General features: G+C 37.0%; 1 protein-coding gene and 2 pseudogenes across 1 annotated transcript in view; all 3 read right to left on the bottom strand.

Moving 5' to 3' along the window:
• Positions 1-15,529, bottom strand: part of LOC129351301 (microfibril-associated glycoprotein 4-like) — a 105,592-nt gene that overhangs the window by 85,219 nt on the left and 4,844 nt on the right. The window lies entirely within an intron of this gene.
• LOC129351335 (type-2 ice-structuring protein-like) lies at positions 89-5,999 on the bottom strand (annotated as a pseudogene).
• Positions 7,295-8,816, bottom strand: LOC129351303 (ladderlectin-like; annotated as a pseudogene).

The following is a 15,529-nucleotide window of genomic DNA, read 5'->3' as shown; positions in this document are numbered from 1 at the left end:
GACACTCTGTAAGAAAAACACCAACATGATCACCAACGCCTCTGTGTTTTTGACACACAAAAGTGCATCATTTCTAATCAAATAGCCATCAGAAGTTTCTGACACAGATAAATGGTCTTTGAAAAGTAACACTGTCATCGTCCCAGCATCTGTGCCCTGCAGGAAAACAAACAAAAACATGTTGAATTGTAGAAAGATCTGAAATCTAAAATGTAGAAACAATCAGTAAATTTGTGGTAAGAGCCTGATCATCTCTACAATTAGAACCAAAAGAGAGGAGAAGCAGCTTTCAGCATCTATGCACCAAAATTTGGAACAAACTTCCAGAAAACTGTAAAACAGTGGAAAACCCCGACTTCCTTTAAATCTCAACTAAAAACACACTGTTCAGAACTGTATTTGAAATGTAATAGTAACAATGTTTTTTTCCTAGGTTGGTGTCCTTGACATATAGTATTTTGACTAAAGTACCAAAGGGTTGGAGGCCCAGCTGATAGTTCTCAGCTAAAACTCCCAGGTTGGAGGCCTTGTCAGAACAACTTGACTAAATTCCCAGAAGGTGTTGAATCCCAGTTGGTTCAACTAAAATCTACAAGACGGGTGTTTTTAGAGCCCCTCTTTTTATGAGGACTTCCCATCAGGAAGAATCCTCGCACTGATAGGAAATTGTTTGTTGTGTATTGCTGTGTCATTGCTGTGTGTGTGTGTGTGTGTGTGTGTGTGTGTGTGTGTGTGTGTGTGTGTGTGTGTGTGTGTGTGTGTGTGTGTGTGTGTGTGTATGTGTGTGTGTGCATACAAGAGTGAGTGGTGCTCATCTCTCTGTGAGTAAAACTTTCTGTCCTCGGAATTAGAATCTACGTGAAGAACGGACTGAGGCTAGTCTTTATTCTATGTTACATGACTTTGTGTTTGTGTTTTTGATGTAAAGCACTTTGAAATTTAATTGATTGATTGATTGATTGATTGATTGATTTACAATAGCGTCACTTAGATGGGATCATTTCACTTACGACGGAAGTTCATCTGCAAACAGTCCTGATCAAAGAAGTTGTTGGGTTCGAATCGACACCAGTTTCTATAGCGAAAAGGGCTTCCGTCCACCAGCGCCAGCGGCCATCCTGGAAGGTGAAGCAGTCTGAGCTTTACCTTAAATGTATTTTTCTGAAGGACTGACACATAAGGTGCACATGTGAAATTACCCATTGTATGTCATTGCCTCCAATCCAGACTGCAGATCGCCCCCGGCCTGCAGCTATTATCATCCTCACAAGCTGATTATTCACCTCGTAGTCATGGACTGATGCAAGGTGTGCAAGTATGGACCTGCAGTTCGACTGCAGTGGACAAGAGGAGACCAGTTACACTAATGCAAGAAGGAGATGGTTGGTGAGAAAATACAAGTGAAGTTAATCAAAGGTCACCTGAGCTCTGTGCCAAGTGGCAGCGAATGGAAAGACGTGTAGCAGCGACCTTTGACCCGGGTCCAGCCAGAAGAACAGGATCCTGAACGTTGGACTGTTCCATTCAGAGCTTAAAACAAACAATCAAAGTCCCAGGTAAATTATTTCTAATATTCAGCTGGTAGCTTTAATTATGCACTGCTGGGACAAAAAACGTCGAGGAAAAAGCAAACTCAGCGGGAACTGGAAAAAATTCATCCAGTCTTAATAAAATCAACAATCATTGCTTTCTGATATAAATGCATGGAATATTTCATGCAATAAAAGACATAAAAATAAGCATGGATACAAAAACTGAACCTGACTGTGTTAAAAAACTGATTACATATTTAAGTTTGCTTCACCGTGTCCCTGAGGAAACGTCTCAGTCTGATTTAGTCGCCACTCTGCAACATTCAGATGATGTTTAAAAACCGACATCAGGATTAGGGCTAATGAAAAGACTAGTGATTGTTTTATTGTTATTTATTTTTGATGATTTTAGTTATTTAAGTTATTCACTTGCTAGAGAGCCTTTCTTCAGGAAGGAAGCTGAACTTTCTGAATTCAGGTGTCTTGGTTGAAACTAAATTGTTCCTCTTGCTGCAAACAAAACTTTAACCCACATTATCAGGAAAGGTAAACTCACCCTTCAGGTAAGCTTCCTCATCCACAGGTTCAAAGGTTGGTTCTGCAAAAAACACGAGGAGAAGAGGATGAAAATCACTGTGTTTTTTTAATGAAGCAGAAGAAAAAAAGCACCAACCTTCTGCATCTGTCCAGTTTCCAGGTTCCTCTTCATGAAGAGTCAAATGATCTGGCAAAGTTTGAATGGTAAATTCATTTTGTTGGTTTATTCAGAATGTAATGCTTATAATTGGCAAACGTAGACTTACCTTCTGCAAAAATGTCCTCAGTCTCAGGATTTTCTCTGGTGTCTGGATATAATTCAAATTTTTAACATTAATAATATGTACAAGGAAAAATATGAACTAAAAATCACAGTATTTTAGTGTTTATGCTCAGTATTGGGTCTACTTCAAAAACGTGTCTGATTTGCTATTCGGTCTCCTAAAATCTTCTGTTAAAATTTTATTCTAGCCTGTTTTGTTGGCATTATGTTCACAATAACTGCTCTGGGTGTAGCAAACAGAGTCCATCAGAGCCAAAACAGAATCCATAAATGTTGTACAACACAAGCATAAAGCACTTAGTTCAAAAGGCAGAAAAAGTCGAATTTGCAACGCAGATGGATAAACCGATACGTAGATCGGTTTATCCATCTGAAATATGTTTTTCACTGTTTATATTAAAACAGAGAAGAGTCGCTAATTAAAGCACTTCATCAAACTACTCTGGATGAAAACATCAGCAGCAAGATTAGGCCTGTTTCTAACACTGGATGTAGTCAGAAAGACAGATGTTAGAAATACATCTGGAAGCTGTTTCAAAAAACATTACAAAAATAATGAATCGATGAAATACAGCCTCACCTTCTGGAAGAGCCTCATGGCTCTCACCCCCATACACAGCAACTGGAAGCACTGCATTAAACACAGCAATGAATTACAGAATTATACCAGATATAAAAATATCATAATTTAACATTAGATTAAAGGTGGAATAATATTTACTTTGGTGAAGCAGTAGTAATAATATGCCATACAACCAGCAGGTTGACTCAAAGGCAACAAGGCACAAAGAAGCAGCAGGAGACGCATCATGGCGTTGATGATGCAGGTTGAAGACAGTAAAGAGATAATAATTTCGACCAATCACACCACAGGAAGTTTCCACGTTTACAGTCGGTCTGCAGGTTGAATGCGCTGCACCAGAAACACAGCGGCTCTTATATTCTGTTTCTTCCAGCCTCAAACAAGGAAGCTGGCGTCTGAATTTCTGAAAAAATATCCCCTCTTGATTTCTTATCTTTTGAACAAACATTGTTTCCATCTATCAGTTATCAAAGTCCAAATGTGGTTTTTAAAACGTGCCTTGTGCAAAACTTTTATATTGCAACACTTTATTTTTCAGAGGTGATCTTGTCATTTTACTTGATCAGTGACAATTTGCATTGAATCAAAGTGTAGTAATGTTTAATAATACATGCACACTGCTAAAATCTCCATTAACTGGAGCCACTGATTGTCTAATTAATGTCACCCAGATTGACACGTAGGGACTGCAAATGTTTAATCCTCATAAAAAGGGTCATGATTCAAACTAACTGAACATTATCACAATATGGAACTTTATTCATAAAACTTGCAACACCTGGAAGCAGGAAGTACATTTTTCTCTCTTCTAAATTAGTATAAATTGTTTGTTGGTATATATTTTATACATTTACAAATGATTCATATCTTTAAATAACTGTTGATTCCCTGATAACTCATAAAATGGACAGTTTACGTGGAAAACAAAAACAGTTATTGCATCTGCGAGTCACGTTTAGCACATTTTGCAAGTCAATAAAGTTCTCGTTATTTTTGAAGAACATAAATGTTCCATTGTTTAATTTTAAATTATATCATTAAAGTAGCATTAACATGCAACCTTAATGAAATATTTAGCATTTTGATTTCAGCTCAGTCACACAACACAACAGAATGCAACAATGTTGATGCATATCACTATACAGTCATTATAAAAGGCCAACTTAACAAAAACATCAAACAAAAACATAAAATGTTGCTTTATATGTATTTTAAACAGGAGTTTCTGTGAATGTCTCACATTCCTCTGAAATGTCAGGATCAAACCAGAATAATCTTTTCTGCATGATCAAATACAAACTTTAGATTTCTAAGTCTTCATTGCAACCAGGACGTTTACAGTTTAACTGCTTATTCTGAATATTTGTTATAAAACATGAGGAGGAGTTTATGACCATCCTGCAGAACGTCGTGTCTGACCTTGGGGAAAAGGGAAATCCTTCCACAGGGAAATAAATCACATTTCCTTGATTGATAAGAGACGTTATCTGGAAATAATGGCAAAACAAGAACTCTGGTTTACACATTAAACATTTGTGTTTATTAAAACTTTTGATCAAACAAACTGACAAATGAGTTTGTTTTGAGGTTTTTTGCCTTGATTGTGTATTTTAGTATATTATTCTTTATGACATGGATTCTTGCTTTGCTTTGTTTTTCCTTTCATGGAAAATAAATCACTGTAATTAATTAGCTTGTGAATAAATGGGCAGCATGAACCATCCTGCCTTGCCTCAACAAATCATCAGCCTGTCATTATCTCGTTTATTTAGAACAGATGGGACGCCTGTAACACATTAAACTTAATAAAACTACAGTAGGAAACTTTTATAAAATATTTGTTAAGTTGATGTCCCACATTTTTTATAAAAGCTGCCTACTGCATTGAGAGTAATAACTTTGTTGCTATGAGTTTACAACTTCCCTCATTTAATAATTAGAACAGAATTTTATATATAATTCTAATAATTTAGAATAAATACTCAAGTTTGATAAACATCCATTTAGGCTTTAGGGTGTTGATGTTACAGCAGATATATCAAATTGTTCATTTCTTAGCTGTTATCTTTTAAATTATGATCAAATGGATGATATAAAAGTATAAAAACTTTTCTGAACCACTAGAGGGAGCAGTTAACTGATCAATAACCTGGTTAAAGCATCCAGTTATTGTTGCCCTGTTTCTAAAGAATGAATTAGTTTAGAACAGGAAAAAACTGTTTCAACTAAAATTCATAATGTCAAACCTGAAAAATTAAAGCATATAATAAATACCCATTAAAAACATCCTAAGCAGATGTCCCAGTGTGTATTTAACATGATGACTTCAACATAAAGTGAATACAGTGGAAGTCTTCAGTCAGATTATCTTTAATATTGGTTCTTTTTTAAGTTTGTTCAAATTTGCTCATCACTACTTTTGTATTCTTAAAATAACTTAGCAATCTTCGTTTAGCTTCAACTAAAAATAATCAGCTCTTTATACAGGTGAGATTTAACAATACAGTAAATGTTGGTTTCACAATAACCGTATCAATGTCATTTCAGTCTTTGAACTTTTTTTTTTTTAGCTTTTTGTACTTCTTCCATTAGCCCACTTTCATTCTCTCTTTGTCATGACTTCAGCATTTCTGCTCCACCCTCTGTGCTGAATGCTCATCACTCTCACCTGCACTGTGCTGCTTTTCACCTGCTCAGTGCGAGATCGTCTGTTGCTCTAGTCACAGCTTTCAAGCCATTGTTTCATGTTTCGAAGAGTTTTGTGGTTTTCTGATCCTGCCTGTCCTTGACCACAGATTCTGCCTTGTCCCTCGGCTGCTGCGAGTTTTCGGACCTCCTGTTGAAGAACCCTGCCTCCTGCTTGCTGTTTGCTGGATTATCTTTGCCTGTGGCTCTACCGTGCATGACCCCAGATCGTCTCACTACTCTGTCTCGGGTTGGCCCTGTCGTCCGTTTGTTCCCTGAGCCCCCAAGACTTTCTGTAGTCCTTTCTTCCTACTTGGTCCCACCCCTGGCTGGATCCCTGTCCCCTGTGGATTCCTCCTCCCTTATCCGCTCGTCTCATCCCACCCCGTTCAGCCCCGTCTATACTATTATTTTGTCATTAAAACATCTGGTGAAACTCACTTCTGTGTTGGCTGCGTTTTGGGTTCTGGCTGAGTTTGCTTTATCGTTACACTCTTCTAGGAAACAATATATTAATTTTATAGTTGACCTTTTCAACTTTGACCATTTACTAAGTAGCCTGAACATCGATGATAGTAGAATGGTTTTCCTCTGTAGGAAGTTATTTTTCCACCATTTTCATTCAGATCAGTGTAAAGGAGGTTGATTGACAGCGCTAAGACCCGCCTCCTGGCTCTGATTGGTTGTTTTTGGTGCTTTTTGCAGACAACGGTAGTAACACTGGGAGGTCGTGGGGGAGTTCAATGTCTTTACAGATTATCTGTCTCATATGAAAATCTCACAACACGGTGATATTTTTTTAAAAAATATAGAAAAATTTCAGAAATTACATACTGCAGGCTTAATAATCAGGAGAGAAACTGGATTTTAGTTTCATACAAGACGGAAGAATTTATTGTTTGAACAAAGTAAAAAAAAAAAAAAAAAACTATTCTGCATTCTGTGTTTCTGACTGGCCACAGTCCCTACCAAATCCCAGTTTATTGTTCCTATAACTGCTACATTCAACATTTTTATCCAATGCACTGAAGAACAGAATCTATGATCTGAATTGCAAAAAATATTTTGCTGCACCAGTAGAGGGCGCACCTGTACGGGCAGTTCAGTGGTCAGTAATCTCCTCAAAGCAACAAGTTACTTTTGCCCTTTTTCAAATAAAATTAGTATTTAACAGCCAAACCAATTTTATCCATCCTTAAAATTTTCTTTTTCTTTTCTTGTGAAACCTAAAGGAGTAAAACTAAATAATTCAAACAAAAGTTTTTTGGTTTAGTCCATCCCAGATCCTTCACTGCTACAGAACTGGTCCATGTTTTGTGTAAAGGTTTAAACTCAACTTTCAGATTGATTGCATTAGCCTCACAATGACATTTTAATGAGTCTTTTTTTTTGTTTTTTACAAACACACATTTCAATTCAAAATGTCAAATTTGCAAGATTTATTTGATTTATAGTCTAGAAGTTAGTAGAAACAACTAAATGTGCCTCAAACCTTTTACAGTTTTCTCATTGTTATGGTTTCATAATGTAAAGCACTTTGATCTGCTTTGTTGCTAAAATGTACAATAAAAATAAAGTTAACTTGATTGAGCTGCAGCTGAGAACCCAGCCAGCTGAAACTAATAAAACATTTTACACACCAAACACAAACACATCCAGACCAGCATATTTTAATGCCTGCTGTTTAATTTTGCAAAGAACAAGAATGAAAGTTTAATCAGCAAGAAAGTACATGAAGGAGTTACTTCACAGTACATTTGTTCTGATCGCATGAGAAGCAAGACAGAGTTCCTCTGTCGATGTGCTGCGTCGCGTCATCCGTCAAGCAGCATAGATGGAAAATAAAAGACGTGAAATGAGGAAGATTCTTCATGTCTTCAGCTCAGCCCTGCTTCATTTCTTCAAAACACAGACAGAGGGTAGGCGGACCGTACATCTGTAATCGTCCCAGCACTTTTCTCCTGTAAGAGAAAAAAGAAAACAGAGACCAAAAAAAGCCTGAAGCCTATTAAAAGTAACAGGGGCATTCAAACTGAAAAAACTTTCCACCACTAAAAATAAAAATATATCTTTATTTATTTTATGTTTTTGCATGTGATCAGAAATCTATAAGAAGTGACTTTATCGTGCTTAAAAGAAAGAACAGTTTTACCTGAGAAATTCATTTGCATGCAGTGCTGGTGATAAGCATGATTGTTGGGTTCTCCGGGACACCAGTATGTAAACGTCATCAGCGTCCCATCAGACCAATGCCAATGATTTTCCTGCAAGACGCATCAAGAGAAAACCTCTTAGAGTCTGTGTTGAGGAGGTTTGATGAATAGAGTAATACTGGGTAATGCTAACCTCAGCTGCATCAGTGCCGCCGATCCACGCTTCTCTCATCTCATGTGTGACCTGCAAAATGAGCCCCTGAATCCCATGGTATTCATCAGAACTGTGCACAGATGCAAGGTTTCTCCCATGGAAATGCAATTTCTCTGCCAATCAATCGGAAGAAAGAAGAGTAAACAATTGTGAATATAATTATCTGCTTTTTATTTAGGAAGACGCAACATTAAAGAATATAAACATGAGTCATAGTCCAGTCGTACCTCAGCTTTGGCCCAAGTCATACGTCTCGGGACATACTTGAAACAGCGTCCATGGATCAGACGCCAACCATGAGGGCAGTAAGTTCTATGTCCATTGATCTCTTTGTGGGAAAAAATATAAAAAACATTATCTATGACACCATTTATCTAATAGTGAATACTGCCCTGAAAAATATCAAACTAATCTTCACTAATATGGCATAAAAGTTCTAATTTTCACACTGCAGTACCATAGTACTTTTGACTCGGTGTAAGAAAATCCTGAAAAGAAAGTGAACCAATAATATAGAAATATAGAGTATCAGGAACTATATATGAAAATTTTTAATGTTAAAAATGACATTCATTTTCTTCAGTCAAATAATTTTAGTTGCACAACTCAAAGGATTGTTGCTTCTCACACTTACTGACAGAATACTCACCATTAACGCTGCTCAGAAGCATCAAGCCACAGAGAAGCAGAGGCAGAGGCAGGATCCTCATGGCTGCAGGTCACTGGGAGATAATTATCACCTCCTGAAAAAAGAAACATACAAAATCAAAGTACAACCAAGAACCAGAAAAACAGGACGAGGTTAAGCAAAAAGGGCTTGCAGAAAAGAATCAGCCTCTCACTCTGAGCTCTGAATCAGGAAGTTTCAGGTCAGATACAGAAACGGTAAGTCGGCTTTTATAGACACATTTATCTTAACATCACATCTTAAAGGAGGAAACTGAAACATTAAAGAAGGGGTGACCGTATGCAAATTGCATACTCTGATCAACAATCACTTATGAACATGAAGTGTTTTGTTTCTTCCTCAGAGAGTAAATTAAATTTCTTCTAAGTTACAGAGTGAAACATTCCTGTTTTTTTAAAGTCTGTTATTGTTATTCATGCACATGCACACAGTTGTTGGCAACCCCAGGTTATGAAACACTGACAGAGTAACTGTCCACAAGTATTCAGGCCAAACTGCTTTCAGGTTTGAAGTTTGTTTTTCGGTTTGTCCTCAGATGTTCAGTAGCATTTGCAGAAAAATCCGTTGTTTTGCTTTTGCGTGTTCTTGGCTGCATGTTTCAGGTCATTATCCTGCTGGAAGGCCTTTGATTGTGACGGAGGTCAAGCTTTCTGACACCAGGAAGAACATTTCTGTCCCTAAGGCTTTTTATGGTCTTGAGATTTTATTGTATCCTGAACAGATTAAAGATGCAGCAAAGCAGCCCAGAACATAGCCAAGACTCCTCCATGTTTCTCAGTGGGACAGAGTTTTCACTCTTTATTTTGAGTTTGTGGTCATAAAGTTTTGTTTCATTTGACAAAAGAACATTTTCCCAGAAGTTTTGTGGCTTGTCAATATGCATTGTGGCAAATTCCAGTCCTACTTCCTTCATGTTTTGGATAAATCATAAAGGAAGCATGTTTTAAGCATGGAAGCATCTCTCTCTCTCTTTCTCTCTCTCTCTCTCTCTCTTTCTTTCTCTCTCTCTTTCGTTCTCTTCTTTTATCTAATGAGTATTTGACCTGAGTGCACATCCTTAAATGGAAATGTTTCATTTGACCCAAGGGAGGAGACAATGAACAGTACAAAAATGTTTCACATGCATTGTGCAATCGATTTGCTAAAATATTTAATGAGCAAAGGAATGACTCAATAAGCTAGTGGAAGTACGGTTGTGAAACAAACTTCTCTTTTGTGAGATCCTCTTTTTATTTTGTGAAATGTTTTTTCCAGGCCTGGACTGGAACTTGGCCCAGAACAGGACCACCAACCCCACAGCTCTGTTGTCCCAATGTCCACAGATCTTACAACCAAACACTAAGCTGCTGGTGCTTTGCTCCTCTAATCTTCAACTGAAATGCTACTTGTGTTTTGTTCCTCTAACATAATTTCATATCTATGTTGTTTCATCTGAAGGAGCAAACAAAGCAGCTGAAACTTTCTTTATGACTAGAGGACTAGAGGAAAGGCTGTTTAATGCAGGAACTTGTAAAAGTCTTCATGCCCCTTAAACTTATTCACAATTTCTCATGTTATGAAACAAATACTTTTTTCTTCTCCACACTTTATGTACATGTTTCTTAAGTTACATTTCAGGAAGCTTTACCTTTTTATTGTGTTATTAGCTCTTAACATTGTAAACAATTCTGCTGCTCTCTTTCTATTATTTTATTCTTTTTATGTAAATATGTTTGCTGCCACTGATCTTTCTTTTGCTCCTGTGCCACCTGAAGATTATCTCCATTATTTTCTTTTTTAAAATCTTGTACCTATTAGCAATAATCTATCATTATCTTGTGGTTTCTGGTCATAAAATTACATTCACAACATCATCATTCTATATTTTGCATCATAAAATGCTCATATTCAACAGAAGCATCTATTATTATTAGGTCATTTGTAAATTTGGCTAAAAGTTTTTCTCATGTTTTCTCACTGTCAGTTTGCTTGTTATTCCTTAACTGAATTATTTATTTGACTCACAGGAGGAAGTATTGAACAAGACAGAAATGTTGCACATACATTTCTGTATGTTGCACAATAGCTTTGCTGTCATGCAGTAGTGAATACTCTAACTCACATGTATGTTTGCTCCTCTTCTCTTGGTCCTGTGTTTGTTTCGTGAAATGTTTTTACCCAGATGTGGACGTGGACACCAAGGACGCCAAACGTCACCTCACCTTTGACCTGATATCTGTGCATCTTGCAAAAGAAAAACAATGTTTTAGTTGTTTTTGTTCTTCTTTAAAGTATCAGAAATAGGACTCACTAAGCCTCACTCATCTCAGTTTCCCTTCGTCATGTTCGGTCTCACACCCACATCTGCAGTCATTGTGACTCTGTTTTACATAAAGTCCTTCTCTGCTGATCTAAACTACCAGAGCCTCTGACATATTCCTACAACCTTAAATGGTCATTAATTAAATAACTCAATTTAATGAAGCCTTTTCTTGGCTCAGCTTCTTCCCGTTCATCTGTGTGGATTATTAATGTTTCATCCAATCAGATTTCAGTCTCTATCTCCTTCCAGGGCCCAAATATGTGGCTTTAATGTAGAGCCACATATTTTGCAACATGATGGGTTCTGGCAAGGATTAGGGGCGAAATCCATCATCTCTGCAGAGATGACATCATTTCCCAGAAGATCCTATGACTGACAGCACAGCATGCTTTTTAAATCATTTACTAATCAATACGCAGTCTGCTGTATCTCTCATCTCCTTGTCCAAGTGTCAGTAATGGTTCACTTATAGTCACCTTGTCAATGATTAAAATCATTTCTCAGAATATCTCATTTTTGCTTGGCAATGCCAATATGCATAATTAGATAAGATTATAGTCTCACTAGAGTGAGACACATTGTAAAAATGATTTATATTTGTAAGTACTTTCAATACCTGCATATTTTTTAAAGCAGATACTCCAGGATGTAAGTGCATTAGATCTGCCAACAGCCTGGATCATTTTAAATCGCTTCTCAAAACTTATTTTTATTCGTCGGCATTTATTTGAAGTAGTGTTTTGATACTCTGTTTTTATCAATTTGTGTTGTTGTCGTTCTTGTACCGCACTTTGCTGCAGTTTTACATCTGTTTTTAAAGTGCTGTATGAATAAATTTGTCATTGAGATTGACCTAACCTTTACTTGAGTTATACTTGACCGGTCAGATCAGAACTCAGAGCATTTTGTCCACTTTTGCTCCTTCATCCTAGAACGTTTGGAAAGTCTCTTCATATCTAAACTTGGAAATAATTGAGCTGATGAAGTTGCACCTTCAAGCATCTGTGAACCAAACTGCAGCAGCTCCATGATTCTCTTCCTGATAATTCAAAATAAAAAATTATTGGCTGATATTTTCTAGCAGTCCCATTGTGCTGAACATCAAAACATTTCTATTTTTAATGTGACCCTAAAATCCATTTACAATTACCTTAAATGTGTTGGTCACCCTATCAGATCGTCCCAAAACCATGACATCATCATGTGGGCTTCCTCCTTTTTTAAAGTGACAGTCACCACTATTTATGTATGTATATAAACGAACCTCTGTCTCACGATATATTTCTTATCGACAAAAGGCCTTGTATAGATATTTTTCTGATATTATTTTTGACGTTTGGCCTGAGAACAAAATGTCTATATGATAAACTTTAAGATTACAAGATAAAACCTGTTTTCCTTTAGAACATTAGATAGCAGTGGTTTTTAACCTTAACTAACTAATAAGTTATACTGAATTTTGAGTCTAGTTGTTTTTTATACAAGATGCAAAACTGTTAATTAAAGCTGTAGTGACCAGTGAAGCTCAGCAGAGAGCGCTCCATACTGTTTGTGACCTATTCAGGTGACGGGTCATCATAGGAAATGTATAGAACTGTAAACTTCTACCACACAATAACACACCGCAGCCGTGTTCCTTGTTTTCTTAATGTGTTTAAAAGTCATTCAAGGTATAAAAACACTCAAAATCCAACTTGTTTCAATGCTTCAGAAACTTTATTTTGCAATAAAGAAGAGAAGAAGGTTAAGCTGAGAGAAAAGCATTCTATCCACAACACATCCAGTTTCCTCTCTGGCTCACGACCAAAGAGAAAATCCACCTCCTCAATCTTGTCGCGTCTCTCATTTTGTAGCGTTACAGCAGAGGGAGAGAAGTGAAGAAAAGTCAGATTGGTGAGACATCTTCATTGGACGTTCCTTCATTTCTGTGTTTATTTCCTAACACAGATGAATGGGTGATGGTTGTTGCATGGGAGGGCAGCACCGCAATAGCAACCTGCAAGCACGAAGTGATTCAATGGTTTTAACAGTAAATTGATTCCTCTGTGTATGATTTAAGTTATTGATATTATTATTATTTGATATTATTTCAAAACATTATTTCAATGTTTACGAGGTTAATCTCGTAAACATTTCAGCAGTTTACGAGAGTTATGATTCATTGCCAGGCAGTTGTAAGTGCTGCTGCTTGGAGGCCCTGAATTGCACAAAGTCTCTGAAGTCGAACCGGGATCCGTCGCTCCAGAGCCACAGGCGGTCCTACAAGGACGGAGCACAAGGAGAGAGAAGAAGTAAAGGCTGAATGTTTGAAATCTATAAATAATCTGTTGGGTTTAAAATAAAAATAATTCCTTCAATTAGCAACTTTGTTCATTAATTTATTATCTAATGAATTTCTGGTAATTTCATCTAAAATGGGCAAAAAATTTAAAATAATTTTTCTGAAGTCTCACAAATTCTGCAGAACAATAATTGCAATGAGCATCAGAACCTCTGATCCAAATCAATCTGTACGTCCTGGCCTGGCTGTAGCTGTAGCTTCTCAGCCAATCATATTCACTGTTGGTTGGTGCAGTTGCCAGGTTTCCACCTTGTGATGTACAGAAGCTCTAGAGAGGAGAAACAGAGAAGAAGAAAAACACACAGAAACATAAAAATATGAATACATTATATTAAAAAACAGAAGTAAAAAATTTGAACAGCTTGTTACCTCAGCCTGAGCCCAGCCTCCACTCCACCATCTCAGCTCCAGCCTCTCCATCATCTCCAGCACCAACTCCAACCGCCAGGTGTGTTGAAGTAGAAACGCCTCTTAAAGTGACAGGACACCGGCCCTCGAGGCCTGGAGCTGCCCACCCAGAGACTCTACTGCATCAGGGAAAAACAAGGTTTTACAAACACTCAAAATTAAAAGGACTAAAACAAAGAGTTACATGTAACTCCAGCAAATAAACAAGTTAATCTGAATTAAATTCAAAAGGACAATTTCAAGGCGTTAAATATGGAAGTAAGATTTTGTTTGTCATATTTGATATATAGTATTTTGATACCTGAAGGTAACATAGGTATTTAATTATTCTATAAAACAGAGCACACATATTCCTACCCCTTTAAAATGCAGCTTGAAATAGAAAACAATTTACAATAGTGCAGCACAAAGTGCTTTACAAACCAAAATCCAACTAAAACACAAAAGGATGCAACCAGAATATAAAAAACCATAAAAGCGTTGAGTGCTTGCTGGCTGCAGTAATGTGGCAGCACTGCCCCTGCTGGGGGAAACTCAGACATTTAACACACGTCTCACTCCTCACCTCACAGTCCAGGTACTGGAGTCAAGTTTATTTGTACAGCACATTTCAGAAGCAAGGCAGTTCAAAGGGCTTTGCAAAAGAAAACCAGGTGAGTGAATGTAGTGTGAAGTGCTTTAGTTTTCTCTGGATTTGAGAAAGTCTGATACAAATACAGGATATTCCCCATTTATTACTGCTTCTGGAGATAAATCATTTGCTTTGTTAGTGTCTGATGTGTGTTCAGATTCATGTCTGCAAATAAATCTGATAAGGTCTGTTGAGTTAAGTCAACATCTGCAGTGCCTGTTGGCACAACAATGAAATCTGTCTCTGTATCATGTGAAACTCCTAACTTCTAATCTGCAAGTCAAATAAACCTCACAAGTTTAGATTTTAGACTCAACTGTGAAATGAATAAACAATTTTGAAAACTTGTCAAGAAGTTAAAGAAGGATAAGAAGTTTGCAGCGTAAAGTCAACATGGCGTCGAGGTGGTGGAGATTAAGTGACTTAATCTCACACTATAAACATCAAGGTTTCGTAAAAAGCATTTAATTGTGTCGGTTTGTTAAATCTATGCCCTTGATTTTATTTGTCTTACTGAAAACTAGAGTCAATTCTGAATGACCACAATCACAGGTTGATGGTTCGAATGCAATGTTTCTGCTAACTCACGACAGAAGGAAGCTGCGACTTGAGATCAATGAATTTGTGTTCTTGCTTGAGGCCCAGATGTTGCAGCACACTGACATGTGGTGCAGTCAGATTGAGTGGGCCGATGTTTGAACCCGCAGTGTAAAGGTGGCTCCTTACTGAATCAAAAATGCACAACATTCAACCAAGGGTGAAAATCCCATCTCATTATTGGGGATCAAAAATAGGAAAAATCTCCTAAGACCAATTTTTTGGGGGTCAGCAGAGTTACAGTGAAATGTAATAGAAAATGTTTAAAACGTTTTTAAACCCCATTCAAGCTGCAGGAGCAAAAATAACTAGAAATGCAAATCAAACATGTTTTTCTCAGTAAGATTCCTGTTGAGAAGTAAAATTAAATTCAAATGTTGCTTGGATACGAGTTTTGTTCAGTCTCACTGATCTAATCTCTGCTACAAAAAGTTAAAGTTCGAAATAAAAAGAAAAGCAGCTAATCAGCAACTGCTCTTAATAAAATTCCTCATAAACATATTGTAATGGCTCCCAATGCAAGCCATGGGATATTTAAATTATAACTTAAGTTGCTTTATTTTAAAGCCTTTTTT

The sequence above is a fragment of the Poeciliopsis prolifica genome, unplaced genomic scaffold (assembly GCF_027474105.1).
Source record: "Poeciliopsis prolifica strain line A6 unplaced genomic scaffold, Auburn_PproV2 SCAFFOLD066, whole genome shotgun sequence".
Taxonomy (NCBI): Eukaryota; Metazoa; Chordata; class Actinopteri; order Cyprinodontiformes; family Poeciliidae; genus Poeciliopsis; species Poeciliopsis prolifica.
The sequence above is the reverse complement of the archived record's forward strand: the minus strand, read 5'-3'. Positions and strand labels throughout refer to the sequence as shown.